This window comes from Melozone crissalis, unplaced genomic scaffold, assembly GCF_028551555.1.
Source record: "Melozone crissalis strain CALT ecotype California unplaced genomic scaffold, PUWL_Pcris_2 ptg000027l_1, whole genome shotgun sequence".
Taxonomy (NCBI): domain Eukaryota; kingdom Metazoa; phylum Chordata; class Aves; order Passeriformes; family Passerellidae; genus Melozone; species Melozone crissalis.
The window spans coordinates 37,961,756-37,978,476 of NW_026535805.1; the positions used below are offsets into that span (position 1 = coordinate 37,961,756).

The 16,721-nt window shown below is 41.5% G+C and overlaps 1 protein-coding gene across 16 annotated transcripts in view; it reads left to right on the forward strand.

Moving 5' to 3' along the window:
* The first annotated feature begins 13,614 nt into the window (after positions 1–13,614).
* Positions 13,615–16,721, forward strand: part of SYNE1 (spectrin repeat containing nuclear envelope protein 1) — a 290,057-nt gene continuing 286,950 nt past the window's right edge. For 15 of the 16 annotated variants that reach the window (XM_054279434.1, XM_054279440.1, XM_054279444.1 and 12 more), the window contains exon 1: positions 14,584–14,654. The gene's annotated coding sequence lies outside the window, so the exon portion shown is untranslated. Of the gene's footprint in view, positions 13,895–14,583; positions 14,655–16,721 lie in introns of those variants that run through there. The other variant, XM_054279435.1, reaches the window with a different exon arrangement.

The following is a 16,721-nucleotide window of genomic DNA, read 5'->3' on the forward strand; positions in this document are numbered from 1 at the left end:
AGCCACATCCGACCTGGCCTGGAACACTTCTGGGGATGGGCCACCCACAACTTCTCTGGGCACCCTGTGGTATCTTCAACAAAAAGCTAAAGCAGATTGGTAAATCACAGACTCTTCTTAATTTATTATTTTAAGTGTTAGACTGATTTTATTTCTGTTCTCTTTTTTTCTGAGTATTGCAAAAATAGATTTTACATGTAACCCCACAGATTCTTTCATTTTTCATTATCAAGAAGTATCTTTTCCTGAAAATAAAATTATCATAGCTCAAGGTACCCTCATGGGTAGAAATGCTCATCATCTTTCATTATACTGACAAGCATAACCCTGTCACTTCTGACTGATGGGATATGGGGGTATGTAGATGATGAGATGTCAAATACATTACTAATTTGAGTTCAATTCCAACAAAACGAGCAGTCTTTTAGTCTTTGAAAAGACTAATTTAACTCTGTCCTTAAAGGTTTCAAACTCACTGATTAAATTAGAGGAGGTGCTTTGAATTTACAGCAGCACCAGCCCTGATCCTGGTGAAACACCAGTAAATATATTGAATTCTCCTGCACAAACACACACAAATTTTCTTATTTCAAATGTAAGCAGAGTTCACTGAAAAAAAGAATAGAATGAGCGTCCAGTGAAACTTTTTCTTCTTCTTTTTTTTTTTTTTACACTTTCCATCTGGAGATTGTGATTTAAACTGGGATTTCCTTTAATTGTTTCATATTTCAGCAGTCTCATATTTGTCCTTGGTTAGCTTTGCAGCCCTCCGGATGCATGAAGAAAAAACTCAGGAATTTTTTTTTATTTGACCAGTGATGAAAAATGTTCCTGTCTACCATCAAACTACCAATGTTAAATGCTGCTCATAATGTGCCAAAGGGCTGAAAAGCTACATCTTGAATGTACTGGCTTTAATGACTCGCTTCAAGTTCAGACAGCGAAGTTCTTCAGTGTACCAGCTGCAGGTTAAATGTCCTACTGCCTCAGGGGGGCTCTGTCAGAATGCACCTTCCAATATTACATGGATGTAGTGAATGAAAAGAAGCATGGCTGCAGTAACATCACCCTCTTAGAAAACACACTGGTGTCTGGGAGTGTGTTAGTTGTTACTAACTTTCCTCCAAATTTTTCAGAGAAAGAATCGTCAGTAGGAGTTTCATGAGAATTCATGGTCAGTATTTTTTGAGAACCATGAAATCCTAAGGACATGATATAAAAAGAAGATCCCTCGTTGCTAATTATGCACCATTACATGATTGAGAAGACAGTGTCACTGTGCAGTGTATGAATACTCTTTTTGTTTACTGGAACATGTGTAACATTTTTAGATACAATACTCAACTCAAAACTCTGAAATCATATTTTTTCCCTAATGTGGAATCTTATATTACTCAGTGAAAGATGACTGAGAGACACAAAAAGTGGCTGAGGAGAGCACTCCTGCCAACTGGGCACTTTCTGATTCCTTTTTTTTTTTCATGGTATTTGTGATACTGAAGACTGTGTGTATTTATGTGTGGGTGGAAAAGGAAGGAGTGAATTAAGAGAGAACAAACAGCAAAATATGCTTTATTTCACTGCATTTCAGCACTGGTTAAACTTAAGGTAGGAGAAAAAAAATAAAAAGAAGGAAGTATTTTTGATTCAGGTTTAAATATTTTAAATAAGATCTCAAAATCACCCCCGGGCAGTGGGTCCTGCTGGAAGCAATAGTGGTAAGTCATGTGGGCAAAAGACAGTTTTAGCATCTTGGCACTGAATTCCTGCAGGCAAGTGATATCTAGGGAGCATGGTGCTGAGAGTTGGCATTGTGGGGCTTGTGGGAGCCCATCTGCACACCTCAGAAAGGGGTGACATCCTCAGGGACACAAGGAGGTGAAAGAGGGAGGGGGCTAAGGGGACCTATTTGAGGCTAACAGAAGGTCAGGGATTTCCTCTCTCACTGCTTCCTATCTAGCAGATTGCTTGATATTTTGTGGTGGCCTACATGACACTAGCAATTTGGAAAGCTGAAATACCCAAAATAAAAACCTTTATCAGGAAATTAAATTAGAAGTAACCATCCCAGAAGAGAAGAAAACAAGGTACTGCCAATAGCTAAGATTTCTTCCCTCACAGGGAATTAAAATGGAGGCATAAATAAATCTAGTTTAACTTTCAAGTTGAAGTTTCGCAAATAACTACAGAGGATTATATTACATGATTGCTAATAGGAGCAGAAAACCGGAATCAGCAAGCCAAAAAATCCTTCCTCATTGTTAGCTCTCCTACAAATGCATCCAGGGAACCCACTTCCCAAGCAGCAGATGAAAATGAAATCCACCAATATGCTTTCCAAAATGTGGAAAATGTTTATCTAATGGACAAATTTGTTAGTTTTGCATAAACTTAGGATCTAGGAAAGAGGTTTGCCATTATGTTCTTAGAGTACAATATTTCCTTGTCTTCAGCTAGGATGCTAGAGGGCAAAGGACAGGGCAATAAACATAGGAGTCTTTCTACTCATTTCTGCTGTCCTAAAAGTCCTGAGGCTTGCAGTGCTGAAGCATGACATTTACTAAAGACATTACCTTAATTCAGATTGCTCTTCTCTTTCTTCTATCCCCTAAGAAGGGAACCAAGTAAGGAGACAGAAAGCAACAATGCCCAAAAGCAGTTCAGTGTGACAACAAGAGTTTATTTTAACACTTTGATGGTAACTGATAGAGTGCTACAGTTGAACTGAAAATTTTACTTCCACCAGTACTGGATAACAAAATCATCTCTTGTTGTTGAATTCTGTCCAATCTGCTGTAAAAAAGATGGTACTAAATGGAATCCATTTCTCCACTCCCTGGATTGGTCTGAAATTTATCATTTAATTGAAATAATATCACAGATGTAGCTGTATTTGCTTATGCTGAGAGATAATTCTACTTCACAGACACTGGTCTTCTGAGCAGCAAGTCTCACTTACCTTTACAATTCATGAACAGTTTAGAAGCAAAATTGTATTTTTCCCAAGAGGCCACATGGAATTTAATGGACTTATCATGCAGCATTCCCTTATTACAAGAAAAAAAAAAATCCTGTGTACTACCATTTGTGTGTGGAGTTGTGCACCAGTGAAGCTGTGTGCATGTTCAGTATCTCTGCAGTGCTGCTGCTCACGGGTGGGCAGAGGCTGTCATCTGCAATCCTTCTGCTGAGATGCAGACTAGGATTTCAGACTGACATGGTCTTCATTTTATCACACAGTTAGTCAAGCCAAGAAACAGCATACTGGATGCAAGGTATGTTTTTTGGACCCATTCTTATAGTCATTTTGGTGGGAAGGGTTCCCCGCAGTTATTTCATTATAAGTGTTAGGTAAGAGCCTAATCCAAGCACATCACTGCTAATGAAAATATCCCTAAACATAATGAGAAAGCATAGTAGGAGTGAAATGGAAAAATGAGCCTCTAGAGGGTATTTATAGCTCCTGAATATCTGAAATATTTTCCAAAAATGAGAATAGAATGATGGTAAGAACAAAATCTTTACTGTTCATATGTTTATATTAGGGCTGTTTCCAAAGCTAATTCTTCTATAGATTGCAATGCTAAAAACAAAAAAACAAAACAAAACAAAACAAAACATCAGAATAATTTTATAATAAAAATTTTCCCAGTGTAAGGTATTGTATCTGGATTACTTAATTATTTATTTCCAGACCTATATCTGGTCTACCGGGCTGGTCGCGAAAGTAACCTTTCAGTAACCATATGCCATCACAGATACCATTTTGGTTTGATTTAGTTAGGTTTACTGTGGGCATACTGCTTAATTTTCATGACTCCATTTGTTTGATAGCTGAACAGATTGAAAATTCTTCTTTCATTTTTTCCAGACAAATGGCTTGTTGGAGTCAAAATCTGCTTTCTGAGTCATACCATAGGTAAATGAGTAATGTGAAGCAAAACAACAACAAATGTTTGACAATTATAGCCCCCTTCACCAGTTTACTACTACTATAAAAAGTCTAGTAAAAAATTTGCTTTTCTCAAGTTTAGAACAAGAGGAAATCCTATGGGGAAGGTTAAGAATGGAGGCATGATGAACAATTGAAGGAAATTGCCTTTCAGTATTCATGAATGTTTAATCTTCGCATCCTCTGACTGACAGGATCACACCATAGTCATGGTGTATCCATTTTTTTCTATACATTTTTTCTAAATCCAACAAGCTTGAAATGCCACTTGTGAATTTAGCTGGACTTGTATTCCTCTTACAGTACTTTTGATTTACTGATGGACAATTCAAATTTATATGATGTCAAAATGTTCTAAGCACATGAAGCCAAGATCAACCAATCAGAAAAGTACAAAGAGTGCAACAATACCTCATAACATTGAAAGTAGAAGTTTTGAGGGCTATAAAGTCCATGGGCAATGCTTTATATACCAACTTACCTTGCTTGGTTTTGTAGTCAACTATTATTATGGTTTCCCCAAGGTTTCCTGTCCATCAGTCCCAAATCTGTTGTACTTAAGTTCTGTACAGACAAATTACAGTGAGACTAGATGATTTTAATTTCTTCTTTGTTGCGTAAATTATTTTTTCCTGCACTCTGCAGGAAAAGATCACAATGCAAAGCAAGAGTGCAAGCTTCCATTGATTGTTTGGTTTTTTGGTTTTTTTTTTTTGGTTGGTTGGTTGGTTTTTTGTTGTTGTTGTTGTTCTTGTTCTTGTTGTTTTTTGTTCATTTTATTTGCCCTTCCCCTGAGAGCAGCATGTGAGGGTTAAAGAAATTTCACAGGGAGCTTGTTTGCCAGGTTTGTTGTGCTTGCCTTGCTTGTTGAGCTGCAGTTAATTAGAGCAGGACCATTACTTACTGCTGTAACAAGAAGACTCTGGCAGCAACCTGTTTGTCTGACTTAGTAGAGAAGTAGTCAAAAGCAAAAGCAGGTACTTGATCCTGTTCAAGTGGGAAAAAGAGAGAGGTCATGTAATGAAAGCTGTTCTTCTCTCAGCATACCTATGAGTCCCAGACAAGTTATGTCCTAAATTAATTACAGAGTTTTGCTCTGAAGAAGGACTGCAGTAGTCATTCCTCCCACTTTCCTTCTAGTCATTCCAGAACTTTCCAGAGTCATAAAACCTCCAAATCTTTGCCCTCACCCATCCTAGTTACCTCTGACAATCCCCACTCCCTCTCTCCTGAGCACTCACACAAACTCCTGTACTTGTAACCTCCACACCACTGAGCACCCCGGTCCCTCAGCAAGCTACTTGGAGAGCTCCACAGAGAATGGAAATGCAATTATGGTCCTTTGGAAACTGGTGAATAATTAATTTAACCATTTTGTACTGCAGGTCATTAATTTTTACTGCTCTCAGATAGCTTGCTGTTGAGGAGAGTAAGCTTAATAAATCTTGTGCTGTAAGGGTGAGAGGTTGTACACACAGGCATCCAAGAATGGGGTGACTGCAGAAACTCCAGATGTAGAAAATAATTTACCAGTAAGTACAACGGGGCTTGGTATTCCTTGAAAGAATGCCTGTGCATTCATTTCACGCATGCTTTCAATTTTATAGTGATGAAACTTTCAGCAGAACAACTCCTGATTTATTCTGTAAAGGTCCTGGGAGAAAAGCACATCTAAGATTTAGGAATTCTGAAACAGATATTTAACAAACAGAAATCTGCATGGGTAAATTGAATCACATGTACTCATAATTGTGTTCTGAATGATTGAAAATATCAAGAAATAAAATTATGAGAGATGAGGAAAATGTTATGGAAATGAAACTTAAGACAAAGGCAAAGCATCCAACAACATGACTACTTGACATGGGCCAGTCAAACTTAAGAAACTTGAGAAAGAAAGCACAGTAAGAAAGAAAGCTCAATAAAAATAAAACGTAGAAAAAGGACATACATCATGAATAACTGCTAACCCTTTGAATTTAGATCACTTGATCTTAACCAAAGATCTCTGGACTGATTAGGAAAGACTGTCAGGACAATGCATGGAACTAGATTTAAAAAAGAAATAAGAAACAAGTGGAGAACCAGAAAGCCATCACAAATGGTAAGGGGAAGCAGGAGTAGGGGAATTAATGTCAGCAAGAATGCTTCCACTTTCCAGTTTTGAAGACAAAGAGAAGTCATATGTCTTTTGAAATGATGGGTGTTGCCAGTTCCCAGGAATATATTATGAAAGGTTCTTGTATGGTGACAACAACCTAAATCTGATATTCAGATAAAATCAGAGAAAATACCTCTGACTGGGTGATTTATTTCTTGCTGTATCCTTATTTTGAAGCACAGTCAATGAAATGAGCAGGCTGACCTCAGAATGAAATCTATTTGGATTTTTCCTGGGATGGATTGAGCTGACTGGATCTGGGATGGGAATTTTGAGATGAGAGAAGAGAAGCAGAATGGAGAGCATCTAATATGGTTTGCCTCAGAAGACAACAGGAAACAAGAGAAATCCAAAGGATCTCGAGGCTATCAATGCTGAGTCCACTACTGACCCTATTGCTCTCTTCTGTGTCCAGAGAATATGAGTCTGAGGAAGTCTGAGCTGTAGAGTGTTGGTGGTCCAGGTACTTCTGTGGCAGGTTGCCCTTTTAGCTCTGGGGTGCTGCACTTCATGGTCAGAGGTGACAGTCAGAACAGTGGCTGGTGTAATCCTCCCTACAAACGCAACATGAATACAAACCCAGTATTTCTGACAATATTTTACAAAATCTGTGTAAACAACAACAAAATCTGTCGCTGGAGAACAGAGAACATTTATGAAATCTCCAGAAATAAGCATGGAGGAGCTAGAAGCATCTGGGCCTTAATACTGTAACTTTGACAGGCACCTGGAAATGACATTGCATAATGGTCCCCATAACACAGAGAAGCAGTGTTATTAAAGGTAATAATGGAAATTTAAAGCAAAACCCTGTAAGGATATAAATCACCAGTGGGCTGCCTGAGCTTCTCTTCAGCTATAAAACTTAATTTTTGGAGGTCAAAGAGACACAGATATGAGAGATTTTTTACACAACAGAAAAACTCTCCCAAAAGATGGTTTGTTCTCCCAAGAACATTATTTAACAATGATTTGGTCTGTATATGAAAAGATATTCACCCAAAGCATCAAGGCAGAAAGAAAGAGTCCCTTGGGGACTTTTTGCCTAGTGGAAAAGCACATTTACTGAATAATTATTGTGATGAATTTAAACTACATTCTGTATTTTTGCATTGTGCCACAGTATTTTCCTGAAATAAATGTTGCAGTGTAGTCTTGAAACTACCTAATTTCCTTGCAGTCACAGCTAAACATTGAAAACATCCAGTGAAAAACTATTCAGACATTGTAGGAATGAATGACTCACATGAAATTGCAGCCACCTTCAGGATAAAGCATAGCACTGAAACAGGGGACACAGTTCAAGCCAAGAGAGGGGTAGCACATAATTTTGGGGGAAGAAAAGAGACATTTTGTAGGCATGATAACTCATTCTTTCAACATTGCTTGGCCTTTCTACTGGCCATTTAGAAATCTTACCATTTCATTCTTAGGTTTGATCTACCAATTCAGAAAATATTTGCTCTTAATAAAACTCCTGTTGTCTCTTTATTACGTTATATTATATTCTTAAAACTCTTATTCTAAATAAGCATTTTTTTACAGAAATTGCAATGCTGTTTAAACAACACCATCTGTTTTCACAGAAAACAACATGCTTCCTACTCATTATATGCTATTAGACAAGACATAGAGCTTTAAACTCCTGAATGAAAATGAATATGATAAAAAACATGGATGTCTCATAAAAGAATCCTGACATTGTTCAGAAGAACCACCTGTCAACATCAAATGATAGAAAATAATACATGATTACATTGATTTCAGAGATGGCAGATTTCTGCCTTTGGAAGTTCACATGAATACCAAGATGGTTCTTTCACCTAATGAGTTTAAGGTATATTCAAAATGAGGTCAGGAAAGATTTTGGAAAAATTGTTTCACTCCCACAATAGTGTTCGGTGGCTCAGATATATGCCTCATAATTTAAAATATTTACCATAATGGACATATTTAGATATTTAATTTTAACAGGTGTTTTTTTTATATATGTTTTCTATTCAGACCACTACAGAAATCAGAAAATACAGCTTTGGAACTTCAAGCATAATGACAGTGACAGAGAATAGCCACTGAGTGCCAGTCAGCTAACAGCGGAGTAATGATAGTGATCATGAGAATCTTAAATATATTGATTGCAGATTATGAAAAATCATGGGGCCAGGGTTTCCTGCAGGTAAATATTGTATTATCAGGGAGACTAGCCTCATTCTAGACCCATATGCTGCTTACAGCAACTGAAGCAAAGCAAAGAAGTTCAAAACCCATTTCTTATTAGAAAAATAATGCTTTCTCCAATCTCTGACTGATACCACCTGCCTTCTCATGTTTGGCAACATCAGTTTGCTCTTGCTCCTCATGTGGCACACCAAGCTTCTCACCCCTTATTAAATACCCTGCTCTCAATTTCTGTTCAGATCTCCTTTCAGACTAGATCTTAAAAGTCAGCTCCACATTGTCTAACAACCCCAACTTTCCATGAGCCCTCTCTTCCTACCAGGTTCGTCTTTTATTTTAGTCTCCAAATCATCATTTTACTGTGGTCACTAACATATGCTGTGGTTTCCATCTTGTTTATTGTTTTTACCACGAGGATTTGTTGTTTGACAAATTACCTCTCTGTATACCTCTCTGGAATACAATATTACAATCTAATATTGTATTCCAGAGAGGTAATTATTTTGATTTTTTTATAATTTAAGATAGATTGTTTTTTCTCTTCACACATATATTTCCAAGCAAGCAAAGAAATGCAATTATTCTGCCTAGTGTTACATAACAGGAAGATAATTTTCCAAGTTATTATGACTTTTCCTGATAAGATATTTTTCTATGTTTGTTTGAGATTGGTGCCAGCTGAAAATCTGCCCAGTGCTGCTCAAAGGAACAGCTCAAAAAGACATTTTGTCTCTATTAGAGTGTAAGGAAACCCGAAATGACTTTTGCTGTAGTGGCTGAGAATTTCTTGGCCTGTTCCTGCAGCATATTTTTAGCCCAGCATTAAAGGAAGCACCTTTTTGATGCAGTCCACAGGGTGGCACAATCTGATCATGATTGCTTTGTACTACTAGTTCATTACAGAGAATTTACTCTTTACCATGCTCATCTGAATTTTTGAACTGAGTTTTTAATTTTTTTTTTCTAAGCCGAAGCATTGTTAAAAAATGTTAGATTATGTGTTTAAAGACTCATCTCCACAACATGCAAAGGGCTGCAGGCACAATGGTGGGTAGAGGAGTGTGGAAAATAGAAGGCTAAGGGGATAAAATGTGTCCTGTAAAAAGGAGTAGTGCTTGTTGATGGATCAGTGGGCCTTCACCTGCCAGTGGAGCAGGGCTCAGGCCTCAGGAGCTGGGCAGACTGGGGTACAGGGGCCAAGTGCTGGCACAATGGAGTGTTTTACATCAACTGCAGGAGGGGTTCACCCCTGATGGCTGTATGTGCATTTGCACGTATTTCCTGCTCTCAGGCTTTCACCCTGATGGGGCAGGATCAGGCTGGTCCCGTGCCAGGGGTCAGCACCAGTGCTGTGGCTTTGGTCCCTGCTGGGCTGTGCATGCACACTGACACCATGAGCACACACACACCTCTTGGGGATGCACACTCGGCTTTGCTGCCAGCTGCATGTCGGGATAGGAACCCATGGCAGCCTTGCTGCTACTCAACTGCTGGATTGGGCGGCTTCTAGAGGAAATTTTAGGCTGGAAGTTTTTCTGCTTGATTAAGACCGTCAAGTCCTATTTTAATTATCTAATTAGGACCTTTGAGGTATCCACTTTTCATTCTTGTATAGAAGTTTGAGATTTTAGTATTTTTTTTTTCCAATTTAACTTGTAACTTGTGAAGCACAAACAAGAGAAAATTGTCAAAACAATGCATTTTGAAAGGATATAATGACTTTCTTGACAAAAAAAATGGGGTGACTAATGCTAGAAATAAATGCCATTTGTTTTAGCTCGACTCTTGCCATATGCTAGACTGAGCTCATTCAGTACATATAAATCCTAATTATCTCTAAGCTGTTATAATTTGATAACTTCACTTAAAAGAATCACATATCACAGTATAATATACTAGTTTAGCACATTTTTTTTCCTGATTTTTTCCCACTCCCACATAATTTTGTGTAATCTCATCCCACTATATTTATTTATTTCAGCACAATGCAAGGGAAGTGAAATGGTTTATTGCTGTATTTCACATAATTCAGTGTAATTAAGTGTGTATCTAATGTAATTTCATGTTAGAGACAATATATTCTCTGGCTTCTATTTGTATCTTTATTTTATTTTCAGGTTTTGTTACACTCAAATATAACACATAAGCACTTAAGTACAACATACAAAACTATGTAAAAAAATCACGCAGTTTTACAGTTTATACATTCTTGGAGAAGTAAGGAGAGATTTCAGCTATCTTGGACTTCTGGAGGGTACACTTTGGCCTGTTTAGGAGACTGGCTGACAGTCCCTTGGGAGGCAGTCCTGAAAGGCAAAGGAGTCCAGGAAGGCTAGTCATTCTTCAGGAAGGAAATCTCAAATGTGCAAGAGCAGGCTGTCCCAGTGCGCTGAAAGATGGGCCAGCAGGAAAGCCCGCCCTGGCTGAACAGAGAGCTTTGGCTCAGGGATGAAAAGTGGTGCTCCAAAAGTGATGTTCACCAGGTGTCAGTACTGGAACCACTTCCTTTCCTTCGTTTAATATCTTTATCAACGATTTGGGTGAGGGGATCAAGTGCAACCTCAGTCAGTCTGCAGTTGAGACACCAGGCTGGGAGGATGTTTGGACCTGCTGGAGAGCTCTGCAGAGGGATCTGGACAGGCTGGATCAATGGGCTGAGGCCAACTGTATGATGTTCAACAAAGCCAAGCGCCAGGTCCTGCCTCTGGGGCACAACAACCCCAGGCACTACTAGAGGTTTGGAGAAGAGGACCTGGGGCGCTGGTCAAGAACCACTGAATCTGAGCCAGCTGTGCCCAAGTGGCCAAGAAGGCCAATGGCAAACAGAAAAAAACCACATCCAGCAGGACCAGGGATGTGATTGTTCCCCTGTACTCAGCACTGCTGAGGCACCACCTTGAATCCTGTTTTGGGCCCCTCACTACAAGAAGGACATTGCGGTGCTGGAGCATGTCCAGAGAAGCACAGTGGAGCTGGTGAAGGGTCTGGAGCACAAGTCTTGTGAGGAGTGGCTGAGGGAACTGGGGTTGTTTACCATAGAGAAAAGGAGGCTCAGGGGAGACCTTTCTGTTCTCTACAGCTGCCTGAAAGGAGGTTGTAGCAAGATGGATGTCAGTCTCTTCTTCCTATTAATAAGTGATAGTACAAGAACAAACAGCCTCAAGTTGCATCAGGGGAGGTTTAGATTGGATATTAGGAAAATTTCTTCGTGGAAAGGGTTGTCATTCACTGGAACAGGCTGCCCAGCCAAGTCATTGATTCCCTGTCCCTGGAGGTATTTAAAAGAGATGTAAATGTGATGCTTAGGGACAAGGTGAAGCAGTGGACTTGGGCTTGGTTAACAGCTGGGCTTGATGATTTTACAAGTCTGTGTTCAAACGACATGATTCTTTGGTTAAATGTTTATATATTTATGCTTGATACAGCACATGGAAACCAGACGTAGTATGGCAATGCTTCCAGGCTGTACATAGATACTGTGTGGCAGTTTAGGACAGGAAGGAAGTGGCAACTATTGCTCGCTGCAAAACCTGCAGGAGGGAGGGTATATGTTCTTTTACTCAAACCAGGCTCAGTATTCACAGTTATAACAAATGGACTCAAAAGAGACCAAGAGACTTACAGAGATATCCTGTTCTGCACCCTGACAAAGTATCAAAAAATTAAAAACGCCTTCCAGGAAGACACTTGTCTAGTGTGAGCTTAAATATCTTCCACACTGCCAGTTTCACTTCTTTCTTACGGTATGTGGTGCAAAGCTTTATTTCCTCCTAAAATTTTTGGTTCTGATATGACAATACCATGTACAAGGTAAGCAGATTACTTCTTGTCCTATGTACTGTGGATGCTAAGAAGTGATAATTTCCTTCCTTCTAGTGTTCCTTTAGAATGTTTTTATACCTCATGCCAGTTTTTAATCTCTAGATTGAATAACAATTTCAGACTTCTCTCTTGGATTAAGCGTTCTAAAGTTTCCACCACTCCCATGGCCATCCTCTGGATTTTCTCTAGCTGATTTAGACTTTTTTTTGAAGTCTGGCAACCCAAACTGGGCCAAGGAGAGAGTAATACAATACTGAGTCAAACCAAAATGTTACTATACCTCTTTTATAGATAGCATTTCTCTTTTGAGGAAGAGTGCCCCTAATTCTTCAGGGCAAAAGACCTCTTCATGTCTCAGCTAAAAGCAGCAGCCCTTGAGGGTGCTCTATATTATCAAATCTAATTGCTTGTCCTTTCAGAAAAGATATTTACACATATCCAAGGGGCAACAGTTTCAGATCTTGACTTTATAACAATTAAAAGCAAAATGGAAAAAGTAATAAAGACAAATACATTGTTCTTAGGATAGCACAGACAATTTTTTTTTCTAGCTGAGCTTTTTAAGATATACAGTGGAGCATTTAGTGCTGAAATTGAAGCTTACACTTGCAAGTACTTTGCTGAACTACTTCAAACAATAGTAGTATTACTATATGAAGTCTGAGCTTTTGCAGTGAAGATGCTCTCATTCAGGTTAACACTCATATTCTTAACCTAGAAAAATAAGGTAGTCTTTTCTGAAAGAGGCAGCAAAGTGAGGAATTTTTTCAGCAAAAATTTATATGTAGAAAGGCAGGAGTCAGAAACATGTTAGCATCCTCTTCCTTTGCCATTTTCAGTGCTGCAACTGGCATGGGGTAAGGCAGAGAAGAAGGACAAAGAGGTAAGAAAAATTGGGAGAGAAAAGCTTTTCAGTTCCCCTCTTGCACACCCTCCCCCCAGACCCCAGAACACCACCCCTCCCCACCCCAAACCAACCAAACAGAAAATCCCACAACCCTACAAAAGGAGAAAAATTTCAGGCCCAATATGCTTGGTTACACTCATTGTCAGAAAGAGGTAATTTTTGTGGATGGCTGGAGGTGACCTAGATATGTATATCCCAGTTTCACGTGAATTCTTGCTGTAGCTCCTGGTATGTCTGCTTCTCCCACACTGGCTCCAAGTGTGCAATCCATAACTGCAAAGTGCCATAATTGTACGTGCTCATATCACGAGGGTAGCACCAATGTTACTATGACTGGTGCTAAAGGACAGGGTGATGCTGAGTAATCTCTGCTGCCTAACTCAGATTTTATCCATCCCCTCAGTAAACACCCTGCATGCTAATGTTGTAGAATCACTGCAGCACTGCCAGAAACGATGAAAACTAAGAGGTTCATTGGCACTGCTTCTCTCAACTTCTCCATTTCAGCTCCAAATGAGTGGGTTTTTTTCCCAATGACACAGACCAGAGACGCTCCATCTCTGAAGCAGAAAAATATTTTCTGTCTCCTGCATGAAGCTAGCTTTAATGGTATCAATTAAAATGAAGCAGGGAAAATGCAAAATTAAGTCACAGGGACTGCACAATGTCTTTGGAAGAGGCAGAATCGTGTTTTGTGCTGGGGGCACAAGCACTGTTGCACGGTTAGCGTGGTCTGAGCTCGAAAGTGGCAGACCGTCTTGCCAGCTCCTTTGAATATTTCTGTCCTGCTGCTGTTATGTAAGAGCTGCTGTCCCAGTTTGCTTGTGCAGCTCTCTGCCTTATGCGTGATGATGCTCTGGAGCCTACGCCAAAGGTAATGCCCTACAGCACGCTCTACATTGCACCAATAATAATAACAATAATAGTAATATAACTAGTAATAGTAATTAGCAACGCCAGCTCGATACAGTCGTTCTCAGGAGTATTTCACACACTTCGCGAGTGAGGCCGGTGTCTTGTCCTACGTCTCCCCGGCACCGCGGTCAACGCGGCCGCCCCCGGACAAGCTGCCCCGGCTTTGCCGCTGCTGCTGCAGCCCGCAGGCGGCGGGGCGGGGCGGGGCGCGGCCCCCCCGCGATGCGCGCAAGGACGGCGGGCACCGGGGCACGGGCTGCAGCCCGCAGGCGGCGGGGCCGCGCTCCGGGAGCGCCGCAAGGCTACGGCACACGCAGCCCGGGCACCGGCGGGATCCGCATCCCGGCACACGCACCGCGGGCACACGCATCCCGGGCACACGCATCCTGGCACACGCAGCCCTGCACACGCATCCCGGCACACGCAGCCCTGCACACGCATCCTGGCACACGCATCCCAGCACACGCAGCCCTGCACACGCATCCTGGCACACGCATCCCGGGCACACACAGCACCGGGCACACACATCCCGGGCACACGCAGCCCTGCACACGCATCCCGGCACACGCACCGCGCTCCCGCCCTCTCCCCACCCCCGCACCTGCTTCCTCGCCGCGGGCCGGCGGGGCGGGGCGGGGCGGCGGGCGTGTTGCGCTCGGTAACCAGGCAGCTGCGCCGGGCGCTCCGAGGCGCGCAGCAGCGCGGTGCGCGGGGCTGAGGTAAGGAAGGAGCGGCGGCGGGGCCGGGGGATCCCGGGGCTGGCGGCATCTGGAGCGCGGCCGGGAAGAAGGGGTCCCACGGGACAGCAGCCTCTGCTGGCTGCCCCCCGGCCGCCTCCTGCCCCCCTGCGCAGAGCTGTCTCGGGGTGAATCCGAAACTCCGTGCCGGGGTTGCGGAGTTCGGCCGTGGTCCGGGGTGGGTTTGAGGTTTTGCCCTTTCGGAGCGGACAGACCCGGCGGAGGGCTGTTGTGGTTCTCCTCCTGAAGTGCACGTACGTGTGTGTTGCAGAGATAGCCAGTTTTCTGCTCAGTCACACGCTGCAGGCCAAAACGTAGTTAACCAGAGGAAATGTGCCTACTGATGGGCGCTCCCGGGAAGCCAGTTTTAGCCTGGGTTGCACGCAGTGATGGTGCAAAAAGGACAAGTGCACCGCCACAGAGATGCGTGCAGCCCGTATGTTCCCTGGCTCGTGTGGCAACTCCTCGGAGGTAAGACCTGCTGAAATACTCACCGCCAAGGTTGTTACTAGGATTTTGACAACCATGTTCGTGCTGAGGAGAAGTGCTTGTAAGGAGTGTTAGTAACCTGCTACAAAAGACCCTATATTGGCATTTGATGAGGAAATACTTATGTAAATCGTCTGTGTGATGGTGAGGGAAACTCCAGTGCGTCTGGCTGTGAGGGATGTATACCTATGTGGCTTGTAGGGAAACAGTATGTGGTGTTTCTGGCTGCCTGCCAGCACTCTTCTAGTGCGGAGCCTGTTGAACGACTCCTAACAGGCACGCGCTTTCCTGTAGTAGTACTAGTGATGGACTGTCTGCTCCCCGTGATCTCTGATAAATATTTTTGTGATTCTTGCATGCACTTCAACACTAAACAGCTCCCAAGCTGTAAATGCTGATGCACTATGTTAACATGCTGCCACCAAACAGGAAAAAAACCGGGTGCTATGTCATTTTGGTTGGTAAACAGAAAGGCTTTTTTGTTTGTTATAGTAAATGCTTGTTGTGTGCTGAATGACATGAAAAAAACCTGATTTCTGAGGTACAGTGTTAAAATTTTGGAGTTACTGATTTTCTGGTGAGAGTCAAGCATTGCCATTTGGAATGTTTCACACAGATGTTTTGCCCTGAGAAGGGAGCTCTCCAGAATGAGCGTGGTGCTGCGTGTTGCAATGATTAAATTCTCGTCTTTGCAAACCCTGTTAGATGTGAATGTAGAAAGAATAATCCCTACATTTCCCACCTGTTCCTTTAATTCCTGTTCATAGTGTCTGCTTTGGCTTGTTTGTTTAATATTACTTTCAGAAATAATGTATGTCAATGGAAATTCCGTGTTGCTGAGTATAAAATGTTTATGTATTTGGCAGGTGAATCCAAATTTGTTTGAGATTTTAAAAAATTTTATTCTATCTTTTCTTTAGGCTGTTGTAATGAGTTTCAGTAGTGATTTGGACTGCTGTAATTAATACAGACACGAGAAACTTGTAATAACTATATGCCTTCATGCACTATTACTTTCTCTTTATTAAATATGAGAGTCCTCAGTGATGGTTTTTTGGGACCTTAAGAACTTCATGGGAGCCATGTAGAGTTACACAGCCTGTCAGCCAGCACACTGCTCAAAGAAACTAACTTTGATACTGGATCAGAGAGGGCAGAGGTGCATAGGGAAAGAACAGCACTCTGTTAAATTTGAAGAGAGAGTAAGAGTTCTTGGCAATGAAGAGGCTCTTCCTGGGTGAGGCACTGAACAAGGCATGAACCCTTCAAGGCCAGCACAGTGAGAGTGATTGCTGGGGGTCTACAGAGCTTTGGTCCCAAGAGGAATGTGCATACATTCACCCTTCAGACAAGACACCACATTAACCCACCTCAGCTATGCTGTGTTAAAGGAAGTCAGTTGTGGCTCAATTTTTTTGTTATCAACTACTAGCAGTAGTTATTGAGAAAGTACATATATCAAACATAAACAATTGTTTTTATACTTACTCCTTACCATGGTTAGTGACAAGACTTTAGAGTTCTTTTTTCTCCTTAGAGGTCATAAAACTAACAGCAGTG